Source organism: Otolemur garnettii, unplaced genomic scaffold (assembly GCF_000181295.1).
Source record: "Otolemur garnettii isolate 467f Iridium unplaced genomic scaffold, OtoGar3 scaffold00003, whole genome shotgun sequence".
In the NCBI taxonomy this organism is placed as follows: domain Eukaryota; kingdom Metazoa; phylum Chordata; class Mammalia; order Primates; family Galagidae; genus Otolemur; species Otolemur garnettii.
The window spans coordinates 5,652,069-5,657,783 of record NW_003852398.1 but is presented as its reverse complement, the minus strand read 5'-3'; positions in this window follow the sequence as shown (position 1 = coordinate 5,657,783).

Below are 5,715 nucleotides of genomic sequence, written 5' to 3'. Positions count from 1 at the left end.
ACTACAGAAAGGAACAAGACTCTCAATATATGCAACAACTTGGACAGATCCCAAAAGGCATAACTGGCTCGGTGCCTGTGGCTCAAGTGGCTAAGGCACCAGCCATATACCTAAGGTGGCGGGTGGTACCCACCACAACACTTGGCTATTTTTTGGTTGCAGCCGTCATTGTTGTTTTGGCGGGTCTGGGCTGGGGATTCAAACCCGCCACCTTAGGTGTACGTGGCTGGCACCTTAGCTGGTTGAGCTATAGGCGCCGAGCCTGTTGCTAAACTTCTTAGGGAGAAAGTGGAGGTTGCTGAGGAGGACCAATGCATTTTCTTCCATCATCTACTGTAGGAATGTAAACACCCAGTGTATCTCCTCTCAAACCCACCCACAACTGGCAAGACTAATTGATTCTGGTATTCTTTCTCAGTGAACCCAGAGAAAGTCCCAGCAATCTCACCATTGCCCTCCAGACAGCCACAACCAATTAATCAGAGTTGGCACATGAGGTGAAATTTATTTGCTAGTTGTTATTGGGACTGTGGGACCTTGGGAAACATTCCTACATTTTTCTGGAGCTCCATTTTTCCATCTCTTAGATAATAGCCCAAATGATCTTTAAGGGACCTTCCAGTTCCAACACTTTGCGATGGGCAGGTCTTAGGCCTTTAAGTCACTGGGTGGAAAGTTCTCTCTTTGGGTAGACATTCAACTCCAAGGGAGTTTTCCTTCCCACTTCCCCCGGAGCCTTCAGGACTGGGAAGAGGTGGGAATAAGATCATATGCCAAGGAACAGAATAAGTATGTTCCTCACAATCTGCCTACCTAACACTGCTAGAGAGCACCCCAGGGCTAAGGAGTGTGGACTTAAGGAGTGACAACAACAAGGATAGTCACCATTTACTGAATGCCCACTGTGTGTATCTGGCTCTCCCTCTAATATCCAAGTTAGTGTTTGAATGCCCATTTTACAGACAAAAACACTGAGCTCAGAGAGTTGCCGCTCTTTTCACACTCACTCAGTGAACAGAGCAGGGACTGGAGCTCTGGTCCACACTCCTCCAATTCCGTCTGCTTCCAGATAGTGAGGCCCTCAGGGTAGGGTCTTTGTTACTGATGGTGATTAGCCAAACCCCAGTCCTACTTCAGGTCACCTGGAATGCCCCTTCCACTACGGGACCCAGTTTCACCCTTACTTCCTTTACTCAATAAGGGGGAGAGATGGCCTTTGAATTCAGATCTCCCTTTTTCTGCTGTGCGGAGGAGTGAGTAGAAAGCTGGTCTACCATCTTGATCTTTTTTTCTTGGAGTTCTGGGTTATAGCCAGCAGTGACCTGGGAGTTATTAATGCTTTCTTTCAGCTGCTAAATTGAGGCAAACCATGTGAGTGACTTCCCTGGGGGATAATCATTCACTTGTTTGGTGGAAAGGACACCTGCAGCGTGAAAACAAGGCCTGGGGACCAGAATCTCCACCCTGGAGAAGACAGGCTGCACTCTAAAGGTGCCCCTGGAACTCCCGGACCGCCTGAGAGCTCTCTTTGCTGAGGCAGGCTTGGGGCTTACAGAGCCAAGGAGCACAATAGAAGGCGAGCTTCGCTCACTTTCTAGGTCCTCTGCATTCCTCCCCTCGACCTCTACCTCTCCTCCTCCTTCTTCACAAAAATACCCAGCAGTTTTTGAGCTGCTTTGGCCATCTCTAAGCTTGAGTTTTAAGACCTACAGCCTCTGAGAACCAAAGCCCAGAAGAAGGTTTTCAGATCTGCAACCCAGACCCAAATGTTAGGAAGCGCTGGGGTTTCCTGTGGGTGGGGGAAGTAGGTGCCCTCTGGGTTACCCAACCCCCTCCCTTATAGGATGGGAGGCCCCAGGGGGATTCTAGCTGAATTCCTTGGGGAAGCTGGAGAAAAGGCCCACAGAGAATGCTGGGGAATTCTAGGGAGTCCTAGGGACTACCCACAGCAGCCCCAGGGACCCTGCAATGTGTCCTGCTGGGACCTGGATTGACCTGCCCTGGTCTCCTTGCCTCTTCTGACACAGCAGGCTCTCACCCATCTCTGGCCATTTCCCCTTCCCCTGTACCACATGGTGTCCTGCACTCACCTTAGGGAAACTTACTTTTTGCTAATTGGTGAACATCCACTAGCCTCCTATAACCCTGGCAGGCTCTTCCTTGGAGATTGTCCTGTACTAATCAGGGAATGACCTGATGGCAGGATCCTTGACTATTCACCTTTGAGCAAGTGCCTCAGTGAATGAGTGAATGAACCAGAGAGGGAGGGAACGAACGAAAGAAGGAATGGAGGAACAGAAAAGTGGCTCCCTGGGAGAATGAATGAATGAGTCAAGGAGTGCATGCATGAATGAATGAATGTGCCCAAAGGGGAGTGACTGGTGACCTGGGGGTTCTGGGTGGCCCCTGGGGGCAGCAACCACAGCAGGGAAGGAGGCACTGATGGGAGGGTGGGGGCTACCTTGTAGGGGCTACAAGTGGGGAAAGGTCTAATCCCATCTGCCTGTGCTTTGCCTTCTCTCTGGCTCCTTGGGTTTTCTTGGCTGGATCCCCCTTGGAGGCTGTTTCTCTTGGATGAAGCCTCCCCCGACCCCTCCTCCTCTCCCCAAGTTCCCATTAAATGTTCAAAGTATTTTCTTTTACTCAATAAAGCAAACAGAGGCAAGGGCAACCTTGAGGGCTGTATTTGCATCCCCTTGGCTTTGCTCAGCCTAGGCTTGAGCGCTATCATAATGGAGTCTTTGGGACTTGTGCCCCATGTCTTAGACAGGAAACAAGTCTCAGGAAGAGCAAAGGCCACTTAGTTAAGAACTGGCTGGCATTACCTAGACCCTGGGCCTTCTAGTGGAAATCTGGGAGGATTACCCCCTTCTCACTTTGATGCCAGTAGGTGATAGCACAGGCATGCCTTGGGGGGAGCCCCATGGAGATTTGGTGGGGAGAATCTGCAGTTCTTTCTGTGAGAGGCCACATCTGCTGTCATATGCTGCACACAGGCAGGAGGATGGCAGAGCCGAGGTGAGGGGCCTCCCCCTGCATGTGGGGCTCCACTGGGACCGATGGGACTTGGGTAGGGGTGCAGGACAGGCAGACCCATGGAGAGGAACATGTGCCGACGGAGCACCCCTAATGCCTGGTTACTTAACAGCCCCCTAGGTGGGTACTATTATCACCATTTTATAGATGAAAAAACTAAGGCCCAGAGAGGAGACATGACATGTTCAAGGTCACCCAGGCGGCAAGTGCGGGAGTCAGGATTTGAACCCTGCATCTGTCCATTCCTAAGCCTAACTCATTCTCCTCATTGAGAGAGAGCTTTAGGAGGGAAGGGGAGCAGGTTCAGGTGTGAACTGGTGTCAGACCTGTAAAGTGCCTACTGCGGTGCTGGGTGCAGGGTAGGGGCTGTCCTGGATGTGTGATCACATGTCTTTCTCCCACTAAAGGCCAAGCCTGCCCTGGCAGACAAGGTCTTTCTGTTCTTGGGGGAGTCTGAACTCTCCTTGTTAATCAGTTCTTCTAGAGCCCGAGCTCTTGCTTCAGGCTTCTGTGCAGACAGACAGCTCTCTAGCACTCAAATTCCAGCTGGTGCCCCAGTCTGCCTGCCCTCATCCCACCTCCCTGTGGTGGGCGGAGCTGGCTGCTTAAGAAAGGGGGTTCCCTTTAGACAGCCCTGCCCTCCACCCTCCTTTCCACTCACTAGCTTCAGCTGGTCCCCTGGGCCCCGCTGGAGAACAGAGACTTACCCCTCTGCCAAGCACGGAGTGGGAAGGGAAAGGCTGCGAAGCCCCAGCCAGGAGTCCCAGCCAGGGAACAGATCAAGAGCGGGTGGGATGACTTGGGCGCTGAGGGGCTGGGACCAAGGCACGGGGACCTCAGGCGGGTGCGGGCCAGGCCAAGAGGTGGCTGGAAGGTCAAGGGAGGAGCAAGGGGCTCCCAATTCCCCCCATCTCCACTCAGTCTGGGTGTGAAATTCAAGAGTCTTGCAGCTGCAGCTGGAGGGGGCACACAGTGGGAAGTGGCCTCGCCCATCTCTCCTTAAAGGGGCAGCTTCCAGGCCTGGAAGGGCACTGGGTGATTGTAGCCCGTCCACCCTGGGCTCAGGGGCCCAGTGCCTCCCCACTAGGCAGGGAGTCCACCCTACCAGAGATGCCCTGGTCTCCTGTCTCCCCACTGACATGGTGTCTGGCAAGGTCACCTCCCCTCAAGGGGTTGTGTGGTTGGGCCCTCATCTGCCTTGTGCTGAATGTGCAATCCTGAGCCCGGCCCAGATGGGTGCCTCGGTGACTACTGAGGAGCACATGATCTGATACAGGGACCAGGTTAGAGTTGCAAGCTGGGACCCAGACCACAACTATACTCGGGTGGTTTCCTCTTGGGCTCTTAGCCTGAGCATATCTGCTAGGTCTGAGTGGGTCCTGGCAGGGATGGGCAGTCTGTTATCTGAGCCTCATCACCTCCCCTCAACCCAAAGTCCCCAGCCCTTTGGTGCATCTAACATCTCAAATGTACTTTGTATACATTATAAATGACAGTGTAGCTCAGTACTCAGGGGTCAGACAGGCTGAGTTCAAGTCCCCATTCTGCTTAGTCCCAGCTGTTTCTCAGTTTCCTCATCTGGAAGTAGAGCTATCAGTAAAACTGTCAGGGGACTGCTGGAAGGTCAGTTAGATCAGTTAATGCAAGTAATGTGATTAGAACAGTACCTGGCCCCAATGGCAGTTGTTATTTTGACTGTAAACTCCATAGTAAAATTTTTTTTTTTTAACAAAAATGCCATGCCTTTTTGTCATTTCAGGAAACTGGGTAGCTGAGATTTAAGTGACTTGTCCAAGGTCACACAAGAAAGATACAGCAGAGTCAGGGTTTGTACTCAGGCCCAGTCGGTGCCAACGCCTGGTTTCTTTCTGTCACCACACACTATCTCCTTCTGTACCCAGCCCCGGGGTGCATGATCACTGGGCCCTGGGCTGGGTTGGTGAGTCCTGGGGTCATCCTCCCTCTTCCCACTAGCTTCACTCTGCGGTTCTCAGGATATCAAAGGGGACTGATGGTCAGTTGCGCTGGGTAGGAAGGGCCCAGGCCCTTCTCCTCCCTGAGCCTCAACATCCTTGTCTGCAGGTTGGGGTGATCCCACAAAGGCCCTGTGAGTCTCAGCTGAGGTCTAATTTGTGAGAAAGCTTTTAGGACACATAGCAAGAGAGGCCTCCCAAGTTGGAGGACAGGAAGGAGGCCCATTCAAGTGGGGAAGGGAGCTGGCTATGTCCACAGCCTCCAGCCCATGGCCTAGGCCCACAGCTGGGCCTGGCTTCCTGCTCGCAGCCACCCCCTCTCATGGGTCTTCCGAGATTTCTCCGCTCCAGGCTGACCCCTTCCTTGCTGAACGGGGCTTCTGTTGCCTGCCGGGCCTCTGCCCTTAACTGTGTTTGTGTGAGTGCGTGGGTGGGCGGGGGTCTTCTCGGGTCCTGCCACAGAGTGGGGCCTGAGCGCTGGCTGTGCCTGCTGATGGAGCCCCCATGGAGTCAGCCTGGGCTGCCGTTGCAGTGTCCTTCCCAGAGCCTCCGCAGCCCTGCTGGCTGCTGCTGCCGGCAGATTCCGGGCGAATGGTGCTCCTGAGACTGCTGTGGGCCTGGCTGCGTCATTCCCACCCTCCCTGAGCTCTGGGACCGTCTGGGCAGGGCTCCAGCCCTGGGAACTCCGCCTGCTGCCTTTCCCCCT